Source organism: Elaeis guineensis, chromosome 1 (assembly GCF_000442705.2).
Source record: "Elaeis guineensis isolate ETL-2024a chromosome 1, EG11, whole genome shotgun sequence".
Classification (NCBI taxonomy): domain Eukaryota; kingdom Viridiplantae; phylum Streptophyta; class Magnoliopsida; order Arecales; family Arecaceae; genus Elaeis; species Elaeis guineensis.
In genome coordinates, this window is record NC_025993.2 from 53,221,525 (window position 1) to 53,239,583 (window position 18,059).

General features: G+C 35.6%; 1 pseudogene; it reads right to left on the reverse strand.

Moving 5' to 3' along the window:
- The window catches only part of LOC105034897 (gamma carbonic anhydrase 1, mitochondrial-like), a 97,297-nt pseudogene extending 80,714 nt beyond the window's left edge, over nt 1–16,583 (reverse strand).
- Nucleotides 16,584–18,059: the final 1,476 nt, after the last annotated feature.

Below are 18,059 nucleotides of genomic sequence, written 5' to 3' on the forward strand. Positions count from 1 at the left end.
ATGTTATATTTTAAATCGTGCTTTAATTAGACAATTTTTAAAGAAAACCCCCTATGAACTTTGGAAAGGAAGAAAACCAAATATTGCATATTTTCATGTCTTTGGTTGCCGATGTTTTGTATTAAATAATGGAAAAGAAAAACTTGGTAAATTTGATGCAAAATCAGATGAAGCAATCTTTTTAGGTTACTCCTCCACTAGTAAAGCATTTAGAGTTTTCAACAAAAGAACTTTAGTAGTTGAGGAGTCCATACATGTTGTTTTTGATGAATCTAACGATCTTCCTTCAAGGAAGAATGAGGGTGTTGATGATGCAGATCCACTAATAGAAGGTATGAAGGAGATCACTCTGAAAGATTCAGCAACTCCAGAAGACAAGGATCAAGAAGACGAACAAAATGAAAAAGGTGAAGAAATTCAAGAACAACCCCAAGGTACAAATGACTTACCCAAGGAATGGAGGTATGTTCACAACCACCCTAAGGAGTTAATAATTGGTGATCCTATGCATGGGGTAAAAACCCGTTCTTCACTTAGAGATGTACTTAATCATTGTGCTTTTGTATCTCAACTTGAACCTAAAACTTTTGAAGAAGCTGAAAATGATCATAACTGGATTAATGCTATGCAAGAAGAACTTAATCAATTTGAAAGAAATAATGTTTGGACCTTAGTGACAAGACCTAAAGATTATTCAATAATTGGCACAAAATGGGTCTTTAGAAATAAATTAGATGAGCATGGAAACGTAATTAGAAATAAAGCAAGACTGGTTGCTAAGGGATATAATCAAGAAGAAAGAATTGATTTTGATGAAACCTTTGCACCTGTTGCTAGATTAGAAGCCATTAGACTTCTACTTGCTTATGCTTGCTTTATGAAATTCAAACTATTTCAAATGGATGTTAAAAGTGTATTTTTAAATAGATATATTTCTGAAGAAGTATATGTAGAACAACCCCCTGGATTTGAAAATCATGCTTTTCCCAATCATGTCTTTAGATTAAATAAAGCTTTATATGGTCTAAAACAAGCACCTAGAGCATGGTATGAAAGGCTAAGCAAATTTCTACTGAATAATGATTTCTCAAGAGGCAATGTAGATACAACTCTATTTATTAAAAGAAACCAAAATGATATGCTAATTATACAAATTTATATTGATGACATAATTTTTGGGTCTACTAATGAATCCCTTTGTCAAGACTTTGCTAAACTTATGCAGGGAGAGTTCGAGATGAGCATGATGGGAGAACTCACCTTCTTTCTCGGACTCCAAATCAAACAATCAAAAGAGGAAATCTCCATCACCCAAAGCAAGTACACCAAGGAACTACTCAAAAGATTTGGAATGGAGAACTGCAAACCAATTGGCACACCAATGAGTCCCTCAAGTAAGCTTGACAAGGATGATGAAGGTAAAAGCGTAGACTTAAAATACTATAGAGGTATGATTGGCTCATTATTATATCTAACTGCAAGTAGGCCTGATATCATGTTTAGTGTTTGCTTATGTGCTAGATATCAATCTAATCCTAAAGAATCTCATTTGAATGCTGTTAAAAGAATCCTTAGATACTTAAATGGTACACAAACTATAGGGTTATGGTACTCTAAGGACTCACAAATTAATTTGTTAGGATATTCAGATGCTGATTTTGCTGGATGTAAATTAGATAGAAAAAGCACAAGTGGAACTTGCCAATTTCTTGGAGTTAACCTAATCTCATGGTTTAGCAAGAAACAAAATTCGGTGGCACTGTCTACGGCTGAGGCCGAATACATTGCAGCCGGAAGTTGTTGTGCTCAAATCTTGTGGATTAAGCAGCAACTCGAAGATTTTGGAATCAAACTTAATGAAACACCAATAAAATATGATAATACAAGTGCCATAAATCTATCTAAAAATCCAATACAACACTCAAGATCCAAACATATTGAAATAAGACATCATTTTATAAGAGAACATGTTCAAAACAAAAATGTAATTCTTGAATATATTTGCACTGAAAATCAATTAGCCGATATCTTTACAAAGGCCCTTAGTGAGGATAGATTCTGTGAAATTAAGAGAAATCTAGGAATTCTAGATCCATTTGCCTAAAATTTCTTAATTTTCAAAGAATTGATTAGAGCTCAATTTTCAACATCCATCCTGATCCCAAAAGCTCAGATTTATCACTCTAAAAACTTATCATTGAGCAAAATTCCTTCTCCCAAAATTTCGAATTTTTTTAGAATTTATTTGCATTTTTCCTGAATTTCTGAACTTCATGAGTCGACCCCCATGAGTCGACTCAATGGCAAACTTGTAAATCCCACAAACTTCCCATGGGCTCATTGTTTTTAAATGGGAACCCTGTTTGTGAGACGACTCATCTTCTCATCGTCTTCCTTTCGAAAGCCGTTCTTTCCAACTCTTTTTTGCTCCAAATCCAAGGATTTATCTCGAGGCAATTCTCCCTCCTACTCTCCACCAAAAATCGCCTCCTTGGAAAAGAGATTTCTCGTGCTTTCTCACATTGCTTGGCGTGGTTGGAACGTGCCCTAGCACTTCACCGAACTTCCAAAATCCACTTCTTTTCTCCACTAAAATTTCTCTTTACTCTCTTGTGATCCCTCCTCCTCTCAATTCAAGTCTTCTTGTCTGCTACTTTATTGGATATGGCTCCAAAGATGAAACTTTCCCAAAGAAGGAAATCAATCTGTGAGCCTGAGGAAATTGTCCGAAAGAAAAGGCATGTTCAGTCTTCCAGTGTTCCCACTCCAGTTTCAGTACCTGCTCAAGGTCCCTCTCAATCCTCCATAAGCCCCAGTGTAAATCCTCTTTCTGATAGAAAAGTAGAAACCGGGAAAAATATAGATTTTCGGTTCATTGAGAAAGAAGGCTTTACTTTTGCTACCAAGATCAAAAATCAAGGATGGGAACTCTACTGCTCCCTTAAGGAAGTCACCTATGTTGATCTAGTTAGAGAGTTCTACCAGAACCTACATTATGGAAACGGGTCAGTGACTTCAACAGTCAAGGGGATTGACATTTGCTTGGATTCTAGGATATTAGGAGATATACTTCAGTTGCCTAGTGAAGGATACTCATATATGGAACTCCCAATTAAAGAAGAAGGGATTAGAATTATCTTAGGAGAAGCTTTTTCAGGAAATTTAAACAAATTGGAAGCAAAGCTTTTATCCATTGAGATGAGGGTCCTGCATCAGATTGTAACAAAACTCTTCTTTCCTAGGAGTGGTAGGCGTGATCTACTATCTGGCAGAGATGTATGTGTCATGTTTCATATCATCACTCAGACCCCCCTAAACCTCCCTGCACTTATGATAGAGGCCATGAGAGAAACTTTGAACAGATCCAAGGCACACTTGCCTTATGGTATGGCCCTTACTAGAGTATTTAGGAGGTTTGGAGTTAGCTGTGAGGGGGAGGCTGCTACTAAGCTCTCTCATGTGGACACTTTCAACCAACACAGCCTGCACCGAATGGGAATTACAAAGACTGTTGGTGGTTGGATCAAGGGCTCTGAAGAAAAAGCTGAGGATAGAGCTGAAATAAGAGCTGAGGACAGAACTGAAGGCAGAGTAGAAGAAGAAGGTCCATCTTCTCCTGTACATGACTTCAGGGCAGCTTCACCAGATACCCAGTTCATTCCTGATACTGAGGCTGGCCCTTCAGAGTTTACTAGGATGCCCATACCAGTGTATCAGCCAGAGAGCAGAGCACCTCATTCAGAGTTTAGACTGGCTGACGATCAGATCGAGCATAAATCTCAGCGTGTGGCTTCTTTGCTGTCTAGCCAGTGGGGTAGTACTTCTTTTGCACCTGGAGCCACCTCTTCTGATCAGACCATTACTCCCCACATCTCCACTGTGTTTCAGATGATATCAGATCAGTCCATCAGGATACAGCAGCTTGAGGACACAGTCTGGAGACTGACTGGCAGAGTTCTTGACTTGCAGGGACAAGTCCTTGCATTGGCCCATCCCAAGCCACAGGAGTCTACCATTGAGGTCACAGACCTCACTGCAGAGGCTGGCAGGCTCAGAGGAGCACTAGAAGGTGGATATGAATTACTGAGGAAAGAGATCCGAGGATCGAGTGAGCATGCTACCATCCAGTTCACTGCTCTACTTCAATCTATTTTCAGAGCACTGAACGTACTTGATTCTATTAGACTCACCCTTTCTGTTCAGTCCCTAGCATCTCAGCGTTCTCAGCCACCCAGTTCATCTCGCTCTCCTGCTCGTGGCAGAGGCAGACGGGGTAGAGGACGCACTTTTGATCCATCATCTCCTCACCCTATATCTGATGACTCCGATCATTGACTTATCTTGATCTTTATTAGATCCTAGGTGTTAGTGTCTTGTTCTAGGATCTATACCTTGGGGCCATGTATTGACAATTAGCTGGTTGAATTTTATTTTTAAGAACTATGTATTGAAACAATTATGATATTAATGGAATCATCTTTTACCTATATTTCTACCTTTTTGTAATGATATCGATCATATTTTGGTTATATATTTTCTTCTTGTTGAAATATTGTCTTCTCCTTGTTGTTGTTTGCTGTTGATAATTGCTATATTAAGGGGGAGCAAACATCTGTGAAAAACTCTAAAGGGGAAGAAATTAAAGAATGTTTCAAAAAAAAAAGAAGAGTTAACTATGTTTGATGATGTCAAAAAGGGGAAGAAATTAAACAAAAATAAAAATTGAAATTAAACAAAAAAAAGCAAAACCCTAAATTATGAGAAAAAGGGGGAGAAATTAAACAAAAATAAAGATTGGAAGATTAAACCAAACTTGAGAAATTAAACAAAAATTGGAAGATTAAAAAAAATATTGGGAAACAAATATTGGAGAAATTAAACAAAACTTTGAGAAATTTGGTATCAAAATTTGGTATCAGACAGAAATTAAACAAAAAGCCATCCATCAAAAGCAAAATCATAAGTACAATGTAAATAAGTATTTTTTTATATGCTCTGATATATTTCAAAATTCAAACTTGCTCTGATACATCTTTTGAAATTTTATTTACCTTGATACAACTTAAGAAATTTGATTTACTATGATACACCCTAAAATTTCTTTTAACTTGCTCTGATACATGATAAAATTTGCTCTGATACAGTGTGAAATTTTTTCTGACATTTGATCTGATACAGTGTGAAATTTTCTCTGATATATTATAACATTTACTCTGATACATTATAAAATCTTTTCTGATATCATTGTAAAAATTATTTTTCTTGCTCTGATACATTGCAAAATTTATTTATCTTCTCTTGCTCTGATATATCTTAAACTCAAAATGATCTAATACCCTTTTCAAATCTTTAAGAAAATGGACAAACTATTTTTGCATTTATATTACATGCCAAAAGAATCATACTCTTTTCAAGCATAAACACCTATAATGGATTCTTTTGAAATTAATGCATTAACATAAATATTTTTGTTCAAATATTTTGTCATCATCAAAAAGGGGGAGATTGTTGCTCCTAGATTGATTTTGATGATTACAAAGCAGATTGAAGGGATACAAATAATTTTAAAATGAAAAAGTCCTTATGCTCTTCAAGGGCAAAATCGTAATTTTACTAAAATCCTGATTTGATAGTATCATTTGATAGAACAAATGATTTGTAAACTATTGGTGAAAATTTCATTGTATTTGGACTTATATTTTTGAAGTTATGAAGGTTTGAAGTGCATGAGTTGACTCATGAGTCAACTCATGGCACTGTGAGCTGATTGGCACGCAAAAAATTTCCATGGCACGCTGGATTTTTGACTTGGCACGACCTGTGAGTCGACTCATGAGTCGACCCACAAGGCATGAGTCGACTCATGAGTCGACCTCTGCTGATTTGAGCCGAAAAATCCAGAAATCAGACCGTCTGGTCTGTGCAACAGAAGTCGACTCATGAGTCGACTCCTGATGCATGAGTCGACTCATGAGTCGACCCCTGCGACGGAAAATGTCAGCAACGGCTATTTTTTTGCCCATTTTAATTGCCATTTATGCTTCCTAAAATTGCTCTAACGGCTCTTTATCTACCTAAATTATTTTCTCTTGCTTCTAATGCTACAAAATGCTTAAAATGGTGAAAGAAATTGCAGATTAAATAGCGGATCAAATGTGAAATCAAAAACGAGAAGAACAGAAGAGAGGATCCGAAATTTGTAAGAAAAAGCCTGAGATCAACGAAAAATCCAAAAAGAAAAAGAGAGAGGATCCACAATATACCAGAGAGAGTGTGAAAGAGAAAAACAAGAGCTTTCAAGGAGAGAATTCTTCACGCCTATTGTTTCAACCTTGATCTAGAGATCGTTCAAAGCTTTCAAGAGATCTTCAATCAACAATCAACCTCTTCTCAAGCATTCAAGCGTTCATCCACTTTGAGAAAATCCGAAAAAGGGGTTCTTCATTTGAGTAAAGCTTTTATTGTTATATTCGCTCATTTAAGGAGCTGTTATTGTATTAATCTGTGCTCAAAATTTTCTAACTCTTTGTGAGTTTTTGTTCTTATTTTTGGAGGATTTCCAAAATAAGGAAAGGTTGATCCGAACCTGAAATCGGAGTATTTTGGGTTTACTTGTACCCGAAAAATAAGTGATCTAGCTTGGGATAGCTAGTGTCGGAGTTTCCGACGTTTTGTATTCGGGTTGAATACAAAGGATAGTGGATTGAAATTCCCAAGTAGGATCTTGGGGAGTGGATGTAGGTGCAAGGTTAGCACCGAACCACTATAAATCTTTGTGTTTGTGGTGTGCTTTATCGCTTCACTTTATTTCTTTATTATATTCTTGCATTCCTGCTTTAGGTAATTAATATTGAATTAAAGTCTTTGTTTTGTTCTTCATAAGTAATCTGTTGGGCTTAAAATTTTTTAGAAACCCAATTCACCCCCCCCTCTTGGGTTGCATAGCTGGGCAACAACGGTCCCCCCCAGCTGTCTTTGTGTCGTCACCCTCGGATTGCGCCCCCCGGATACCCCCTCCCCCTGTCCCTTGCTGCTTCCCTCCCCTCTGACAACGATCACGCCCCTTGGGCTCCGGCCCCCCTCGACAGTCCCCCCCAGCTATCTTTGTGTTGTCACCCTCGGATCGCACCCCCTGGACTCCCCCACCCCCCCTCCACAGTCTCCACTCTACTCCCGTTCTCTCGGACCATTGGATCGCACCCCCCAGCCCCACCCCCTCCCCTCCCTTTTTTTTTGACACTCAGATCACGGTCTCCAACCCCCCATCACCACCCCCCGACCCTGGTCGGTCCCCATGCTGCTCCCCTTCTCTCCCATCGTGGATCCCCCCTCACCTCCTTCCCCCACACCCTCGCTTTCTCATCTCTCCGATCATCTTCTGATCACCAGGCCACTCCCCATCTTCGACTGCTCCCTCTGTTGGATCCTCGATCCGACTGTTTTTCGCCAGTCCGATCATCAGTGTTCCCATCATCCCCCCTCTGATAATTTTTTTTTTATATTATTATCTAATTTTTTTTGAATTGTTACAAGTGAAAAAGAAAAAAATTAATAATTGTAAAATTTTTTTTAGTATGTAAAACTTTACAATATTGTAAAAAATTATTGAGTCACATAATTTGTTCAAGTGAATTATTATTAGAAGATTTTATTTTAATTTTTGACCTTGAGTCATGTAGTTTACTTTATTTTGTATTTAATTAGTGATTTTATGTAGAGCATGCTAAAATTACTGTATTTGTTATATATGTAGTGATGGAACGAAATATCACACCCTTATTGTAGGGTTTTAGGGAGAACATGCACAGCGAAAGTATAATGAATTTCAAAAATTTAAATTAAAAAATTTTAAATATTAAATCCTTAAACTAGCATCTCCTTGATGATTAACAATCCTATAATATATATTCATAACAAAACTTAAAGTATAGAAGAATACCTGCAATGCTTATTCCAAAAATCCGACAGAACCTCCACCAGGTGCCGAAGCATTTGCCCTCCAACGATGATCCACACAGGGCTATAATCGGGACACCAACTCCTTAGGATGATTTCTCCTCCAAAATTCTCACTCTGAGAATTTTTTTGGACAGCAGAACCTCAAGACCTTCTTTCTCTCTTCCTAGCCTTCCTATCTCCATATTTTTTCTCTCCTTATCTTCCTTATATCTCTTCCTAGGCCCTTGTCTTAAAATCAAACTTGTCCTTACTGCTTTTAGACTTGCCCTAACAAGGGAAGGAAGAGAATAATTAGATAATAGGGAGAGGAATGTAAGAAAGAAGAGATGGAATTAGAAATCTGAATGAATAAAATCCCGCCGTAGCCCCCTTTATATAGTTAGCGATGGGATGCATTCAGATTTGACTCACGCCCTTTCCACGCGACATCTTGTGCCCATTCAAATTTTCTCACACCCCAAGTCAAATTCTCACACCCATCTAGAAGCACATGACACATGGCAAACATTAGAAAAGGTATCCAAGAGTTGCTTCGCATAGAAAGTCTCTTCGAAAAAAATTTTCTGATGTTTCTCCGATGCATCGCGAGGCTTCATTGGGTGGTATTTTTGTTACTCCAAGAATTGATTTTGATGATCAAAAACCAATTGAGAGGACTACTAATGTATTTTTTGTCCTTAGAGATTACTTTTATGATATTTCAGGTAGTCCAAGAAATTGAGTTTAAAAAGCCTCATCTAGCATGCCAAAGTTGAAGTTTCTGCAAGATGGAGAAGTTTTCGAAGGCTTTTGAGAGTGTCTAAGTCATTTGAAAGTATTTGAAAGTATTCTGATAAGTTTTGAACTTTAAAAATATGAAAAATTGGATTGACACAAAATAGGACGACCCATCTGGGTCATCCCCTTTCATTGAGTAGCCGACATGTCTATTTTTGGCTCATGGCATGCAGTGGGATAACCCACTTGGGATGACCCATGCAGTGGGATGACCCACCTGGGATGACTCTTGAGACTCTGAGATCAAAATAGAAAGCTAAACTTTCTGTCTGGCCAAATGAGGTATTCCATGGGACTTCTCAGTCACAGTAGGATGACCCACCTAGGAGGATCCATTCTGGATGAGTTCGTAACAGCTAGTTTTCAGTTCATTTTTTATGTATTTAATGTGCATTAAATACTCTCTAACAGCTCAAAACCAACTCTAAGACATTCTCAAAGGTAAATGGTGACTATAAATGCTCTCTTGAAGTAGAAAATCATAAGATTTTGCAAGCATTCAATTTCAAATCCGAGAAAAGCTCATTCAGCCCTAAAAGAGAGAAAAAAATTATTTAATCACTTCACCAACCATTCTCCAGCAGCAATCAAGTATGGAATTCTTTGAGGGTGTTCAACAAAAATTTTTTTTCCTTGAGTATTGTATTTTCATTACATTTATTGTATCTATTAAAGAAGATTGTGTGCTAAATTTTCTATATCCTATTTTTTTGAAATTATATTTGGATTTTTAAGTTTTGGGAGGTTTCAAAACTTGGTTGGGTTGATCCGGACCTTGAATCAGATTGTTGAGGGTTGGCTTGTACCTAGAAAATAAGTGTTCTTACTTGGATAGTAAGGGTCGGAGGTGTCTGACATGGTGTACTCTTTTGAATCCATTTAGTGGATTGAATTCTCAAGTAGGGACTTGGGGAGTGGATGTGGGTGCAAGGTTGGCACTGAACCACTATAAATTCTTTGTGTTTATTGTGCTTGCCTGTCTTTACTTATTTTTTATACCTTATACTTGCAATCTTATCATTTGTATTTGAATTTATTTTTATTAAAAATCAACTCTCTCCACTCAAACACTTTAGTACATTATTTTAGTGTACTAATCTTTAAAATTTTAAAAAGACCCAATTCATCCTCCCTCTTGGGCTCCATATCTGGGCAACAAGTGGTATCAGAGCTCGGTGCTCTAGTTCTTGCTTGATTTAACCATCAAGAGCTAAAGATCAATGGCAGCCCAATTTGACACATCCCTAGCCAAGAGGCAATCTACAAACCGACCTCCACTTTTCAATGGGTCAAACTATATCTATTGAAAAGCTCAGATGAGAATTTTTATTCAAACACTTGACTATGATATGTGGAGTGTCATAGTAAATGGACTATACATGTCTACTAAATTGATTGATGGTGTATCTCTCTCTAAGTCGGAAGGTAAATGGGATGAACTTGATAAGAAAATGACTCAGCTCAATACTAAAACCATGAATATTTTATATTGAGCTTTGGATGCTAATGAATTTAATCATATTTTCACATGCAACTTAGCTAAAGAGATTTGGGATAGATTAGAAATCACACACGAAGGCACAAACCAAGTAAAAGAATCTAAGATCAATATGCTTGTGCACAACTATGAACTGTTTAAAATGAAACCTAAAGAAATAATAACTCAAATGTTCACTAATTTCACTGACATCATAAATGGTTTAAAACATCTTGGCAAATATTATTCTAATAGTGATCTTATGAGAAAAGTGCTCAAATCTTTACCAAGATCATGGGAGGTAAAAGTCACTATAATCCAAGAGGCCAAGGATTTGAATACTCTATCATTGGAGGAGCTGCTTGGATCCCTCATGACTCACAAACTAACCATGAAGCAACACACTGAGGAGAAAACTAAAAGAAAGAGGACCTAGCTCTCAAGTCGACAATTCAGGAAGAAGAAGATACAGAAAAATCAAACAATAGCGAGGAAGATGAGGACTTGGCCTTGATTACCAAAAAATTTAGATACTTCATAAGGAGAAAAAGACAAGGGACCAAGAGAAGACCACCAATCAAGAGGGAGTCGAGCAGAAAAAAAGAAAAGAAACTATCCATCATCTGCTATGAATGCAAGAAGCCGTGCCACTTCAGATCAGAATGCCCCTAGCTCAAGAAAGGCCAAAAAAAGTTCAAGAAGAAGAAGGTCATGATGGCTACATAGAGTGACAGTGATGACTCTACCACTAACAAAGAAACTCATGAAGAAGCCAACCTGTGCCTTATGGCACATAAAAATGAGGTATCACCTGAAACTCAAAGTGAATTTACTTATGATGAACTGTTAGAAATTTTTTATTAACTTTTGAATGACCTAAAAGAATTAGAAACAAAAAATAAAAATCTGAAATCAAGAAACCATGCATTAGCTAAGGAAAAAAAAGAAGTTGATAAGAAAAATAAAAAATTTCAACTAAAGAATCAGTCTCTAATAAAAGAAAAAGGATAAACTTTTTAGTCAAAATGAAACTCTTGTGAAAGAAAATCAAAAACCAGAGGAAGAGGTAACCAAGTTAAAATCTATAGTTGACAGATTTATATTAAGCTCAAACAAACTTCAGATGATCATTGACAGTCAAAAAGCTATATATGATAAAGCTGGACTTGGCTATAATACTCTAAGAAAGCAAAAATTTTTGAAAAATATTTTTGTCAATCATCTACAAGAAAACTGCCAAATATTACTTGTTTTAGATGTGGCAAGGTAGGGCATAAAGCTTATTCATGTTTATCAAATAAATTTGATACTAAAAATATTAAGAAAATATGGGTTCCAAAAGGAACCATTGTGACTAACTCTAAAGGATCCAAGTTAGTTTGGGTACCTAAGGTTAAAAATTGATTTCATGTGTGTAGGTGTGTCTTGCATCTCAAGCAACAAAATAGAAGTGGTATCTCGACAATGGATGCTCAAGACACATGACTGGTGATGAATCTCAATTCATCACATTGGAAGCCAAAAATGAAGGGATGGTCATCTTTGGAGATAATGGCAAAGGGAAGATCATCGGTATTAGTAACATTGGTATCACTCCCTCCACTTGTATTGAAAATGTATTACTTGTAGATGTTCTTAAGCATAATCTTTTAAGTATTAGCCAATTATGTAATAAAGATTATAAAATAATTTTTGAATCATCTATGTGCATAGTAACTAGTCCCATTGATGTTAGCATTAGATTCATTAGACATAGGCATGACAATATATACATAGTTGATTTGGATGATCCATCCTTACGAAATATGCAATGTCTTGTGGCCATGAATGCTAAAATTAATGAGACTGGTTGGCTTTGGCACTGTAGGCTTGCACATATTAGTATGCATACACTTTCTAAAATCATTAAAAAGGATTTAGTTTTTGGTTTGCCAAAAATTAATTTTGACAAAGATAAAATTTGTGATGCATGTCAATTAGGTAAGCAAACAAGAGTTTTTTTTAAATCTAAAAATATTGTTTCAACTTCTAAATCTTTAGAACTCTTGCATATGGATTTATTTGATCCTACAAGGACAACTAGTCTAGGAGGAAAGAGATATGGTTTTGTAATCATTGATGATTTTTTGCATTTCACTTAAGTTTTGTTTTTAGCTTCTAAGGATGTATTTTTAGCATTCTCTAAGTTTTGTCGAAAGATTTTGAATGAAAAAGGTTTACCAATTGTTTCTATTCGGAGTGACCATGACACTGAATTTGAAAACAAAGATTTTGAAAAGTTTTTTGATGAAAATGGCATAGATCATAACTTCTCAGTACTTAGAACACCACAACAAAATGGAGTTGTTGAAAAAAAAATAGAATCCTAGAAGAAATGACCCGTACCATACTATGTGAAAGCAAACTCCCAAAATATTTTTGGGCAGAGGTAATTAACACAGCATATTATATTTTAGACCATACTTTAATAAGACCTATTTTAAAGAAAATACCTTATGAATTATGAAAAGATAGAAAATCTAATATAGGTTATTTTCATATTTTTGGTTATCGGTGTTTTGTTTTGAATAATAGTAAAAATAGCTTAGGCAAATTTGATGCTAAATTTAATGAAGCTATCTTTCTTGGCTATTTCACTTCTAGCAAAGCCTTTAGAGTATTCAATAAAAGAACACTAGTAGTAGAAGAGTCAATTCATGTTGTTTTTGATAAAATTAATGATCTTCCATCAAAGAAAAGAGAGGGTATTGATGATGTAGGTATCATAGAAGATGAGATGAAAGAACTCACCCTCAATGACTCAAATGAGCAAAATAAAGATCAATTGGATGAAAGCATCAATGATTAGAATATTCAAGAACAGCCTCAAGACACAGGTAATCTTCCAAGAGAATGGAGGTATGTCCACAATCATCCTAAAGAATTAATAATTGGTGATATGGTACAAAGAGTAAGAACTAGATCTTCACTCAGAGATATTTGTAATTAGGTAGCTTTTGTTTCACATCTAGAACCTAAAACAATAGATGAAGCTAAAAAGGACCATAATTGGATAATTGCCATGCAAGAAGAGCTAAATCAATTTGAAAGAAACAATGTATGAATACTAATTGCTAGACCTAAAAATCACCTCATAATAGGAACTAAATGGGTATGTAGGAACAAATTAGATGAAGATGGAAATGTTATAAGAAACAAAGCAAGATTAGTTGCTAAAAGATACAATCAACAAGAAGGAATAGATTTTGATGAAATATTTACTCCTGTTGCTAGACTAGAAGCAATAAGAATGCTACTTATTTTTGCTTATTTTATGAACTTTAAATTATTTCAAATGGATGTTAAGAGTGCTTTTCTTTATGATTATATTACTGAAGTAGTATATGTAGAACAACCTTCTAATTTTGAAAATCATAAATTTTTAAATCATGTGTTTAAGTTAAACAAAGCTTTATATGGATTAAAACAGGCTCCTAGGGCATGGTATGAAAGATTAAGCAAGTTTTTATTAGAAAATAATTTTTTAAAAGAAAATATTGATACTACTCTTTTTATAAAAAAAATAAAAAATTTTTAGTTATACAGATATATGTTGATGATATTATATTTGAGTCTACTAATAAAAATTTATGCCAAGAGTTTGCCAAGCTCATGCAGGGGGAGTTCGAGATGAGCATGATGGGAGAACTCAATTTCTTCCTTGAATTTCAGATTAAATAAACAAAGGAAAGGATCTCCATCACCCGAAGTAAGTACATAAGAGAATTGTTAAAGAAATTTGGAATGGAGAGCTCAAAAATTGTAAGGACACCTATGACCCCTTATAAATTAGATAAAGATGAGCATGGTAAAAAATATTGATTCAAAGCTCTATAGAGGTATGATAGGCTCTCTGTTGTATCTGACTGCTAGTAGACCTGATATAATGTTCAATGTATGCATGTGTGCTTGATGTCAATCTAATCCTAAGGAATCTCACTTAAATACTGTTAAGAGAATTTTTAGATACTTAAAAAGAACACAAAATCTAGGTCTTTGGTTTTCAAAGCAATCTTCTATGGACCTAATAGGTTACTCAGATACAGATTTTACTGGATGTAAACTAGATAGAAAAAGTACTAGTGGAACTTGTCAATTTTTAAGAGTAAACTTAATCACTTGATTCAGCAAGAAGCAAAATTCAGTGGCATTGTCTATAGCCGAGGCTGAATACACTGCAGCTGAAAGTTGTTGTGCTCAAATCCTGTGGATTAAGCAATAATTCATAGATTTTGGTATTGAACTTAAAAATATCTCCATAAAATGTGATAATACTAGTGCCATCAATTTGACCAAAAATCTAATTCAACACTCTAGGTCAAAATATATTGAAATTAGACATCATTTCATAAGAGAACATGTTCAAAATAATGATATAACACTTGAATGCATAAACACTGAAAAATAACTAGATGATATTTTCATTAAAATATTAAATAAAAATAAATTTTATGAAATTAGAAGAGAATTAGGCATCTTAGATCTTTCTACTTGAATTTCAATCATAATTTTACTCCCAAAATTCTTTTAACATCTCCTGACATCATTATCTTAATTTTGGGAGTCATCTATCCTTTTTTTGAGATTTTTACAAGTCAATTAAAAATCATCAGTGCTATTCAGATACCTTCTTGAATTTTTTTTCCATTGAAATATTCAATCAAAAATCATATCAAAATTTATCTAGACTTTTCATGATCATCTCAACTCGATATGATCAATTTTAAATTTTTTCTTTTCATTTTTTTTTATTTTTAAATCTTTTCTCATCATTTGAATCTTTCCTGGATGGGACAACCCATGTGGGACGTCCCAATTGATCGGGTAAACTTTTTTCAAGTGAGCCGACTCGAACCCTGTTTCATTAAAAAGAGGTTCTGAGATGTCTCAAATCCAAAGATTCTTCTTGTCCCTCTCATCTCAACCTAGGAACCTCATCCTAGATCTTCCAAAAACCCCAAAATCTCTTAAAATTGAGGTCTACTCTCCTCAAATTTCTTGATCTCATGGCTCATTCTCTTGTTTTCCCTAAATTCCAAATCCTAACCCACAAATCCATGAGAAACTCTCCAAAAATCATCTTCTCTTCTTAAGTTTCACTTCAATCCGCATCCTTTTCTATCCTCTTGACCATTATTCATCCTCTTCTTAGGACATGGCCCCTAAAATAAGAATGCCACAAAAAAGGAAGTCCGTTAGATCCTTAGAGGCAGACGAAAGGAGGAAGAAGGTAGCACATGAGCCGACCCAAGCATCTCCACCGATCACTCCAAGTAAGATTTCTCTATCTACAAGGAAGGTTGCTTTGGGTAGAAACGTAGACTTCAAATTTTTGAGGCATGATGGTTTTTCTATTGGAGAAAAACTAATTAAGCAAGGGTGGAAGTCTTTGTTAAGTTTGTCTAAGCTAGTGTATATTGATTTGGTTAAAGAATTTTATTCAAATCTGGTTTTCTCTGATGGTATTTTGAGGTCTACTATGAAGGAAGTCCAAATTATCTTAAATGCAACTAGGCTAGGAAGATTCCTTCAGATGCTTTATGAGGGTAGTTGCCTAGATGAGCTACCCAAAAAGAAAATTGGACTTAGAACTATTTTTGGAAGAGATGATGTGGAAGGTTTTCTGAAAATTGAAGCCAAAGATCTGAGTGTGGAAATGAGGTTGCTCCACCATATGGTGTTTAGGATTTTCTTCCCAAAGGGGGAAGATATGATTTGATGACTGGTAGAGATATTTGTCTGATGCACCATGTAGTTTCTGAGACTCCCCTGAACCTATCTTTCTTGATGATCGATGCTATGAGGGAAGCCTTGAACAGATCCAAGGCTCTCTTGCCATATGGCATGGCTCTCACTGTGATTTTTAGGGAGTTTGGAGTGAGTTTCGAGGGGGAGGTTGTCTGTAGATTGTCATATACTGACACCTACAACAACTATTCTCTTAGGCACATGGGTTTTGTGAGAGTTGGTAGCCGTTGGGCCAAGGGATGAGCTGCAGCAGTTGAGAAGGAGGATGATGAGTAGAAGGAGCATACTAAGAGGGAGGGTCCATCTTCTCCTATGCCCAGGCCGAGTCCAGTTGTTCACTATGTTTTAGAGCCTGAGGCAGGATCCTCGATCAGAGTACCCCTATTGAGTCGTACCGTGCCTACTTTTAACTTGGAGGATGTTGATATGGAAGCTGAGAGAGTGGCAGAGATTTTATCTATTTAGCTGTAGTAGTTTCAGGATTAGCTTCTTTAGCAGTCTTACCAATTTTAGCAATAGATTTTACAGCAGGTTCTCCAACAGCAGGCACAGTAACAGCCACAACAGTTTCATCCAGCTCCATCGAGTGCCTTCTCTGATCCTTCCTTGGACTCTTCTATTGTGCCACACATTTTCTATTTGATGGAGCTCTTGTCTGACTTGAGTACTAGACTGGAGGGTGTGGAGAGCTCCCTTCTCAGATTCAGTGGCAGAATTTTGATATAGAGAGGGAGGTCAGATGGGTTGTAGTCTCTCTTTCTATTGCAGTGGGCACATTGACTTCTTCTGCACCGTAGATGGATGACCTGGCTCAAAGATAGAGAGACTCCACATCCAGCTTCGTTCCTCTCTTGAGCTGCTTCAGACAGACATCAGAGACTCTAGAGACTATGTATCTGCTGATCTAGATGGGCTCCGACTTACTGTGAGGGGGATCTTGTCTCAGCTTGATGCCACAGGACTCAACTTCAGTCTAGACCCTCTGCATTTAGTGAGCCAGCCTTTGTTCAGCCTATTATTTTCCATCCTCTGGTATCTTTCTCTCGGACCAGACCCTTCGATCAAGGATGGGGCTGATCATGTCTCACCTTTCTTGATCTCGTGCTCGATGCCTAGTCTTACTGATTTCATCATTTTGTATTAGATTACTTAGTTATATTTTGTAGATTGGATGTATGAGAGCTTTATGCTCTTCATGACTCTTGTAACCTCTCTTTTTATTGTTAATGAATGAGGTTTTTATCATTTTATTTGGCTCATTTATTTTTTGGATGAATGAATGGATGAATTCCTATTATACTTGAATGAATGTACTATTACATTGATACCTGATTTGGAATCATGAAAAATCTTACTCTCTTTAGTCTATTTTTTTGATGATGTCAAAAAGGGGGAGAATGGTATCATAATGGAGAAAGTAGTGTATCGTCTATCTAAATTTTTTTACATTTACATGCTCTTTTGTATCGTCTATTTAATTTTTTTTTATATTTACATGCTCTTTTAAATTTTTTGCTCTGATATAGTATTTGGCATTGATACACCTCTGATACGTCTATATTTTTTTTACTCTGATACATCTATTTTTATCCTCATTTTGATACTATTTGAAAATTGCTCTGATACGTCAATTTTTTTTGAGTGCTTTGGTATTTCTGATAATTTTATTTTTGCATGAATACCAAAATGCCTTGACACATTCATTTTTGATTTTACAAAATATTCTAATTTCTTCTCTTTTAATTTTTGTTCAAATGGTGTCATTCTTGCTTTAAGATCAAAACAAAATAAAGAGAAAGAAACATTCTTTCACATTTATTGCTCTAATAACTAAAAACAAGCAAGAAAAGAATAAAAAATTTTTATGAATCATCTGTGCTTTAATAAATTTTTTTTTTTAAATTGAACACTCTTTATATAAGAACGGGGGAGATTTTTTTTTTTTTCAAAATGATCAAAATAATCTAATTCATACAAGAAAGGAGAAGATTTTGATTGAATAAGAATAATTTTTTGAAATACTCTGATACCTTCACAAATAGATTCAGCAAAATGAATT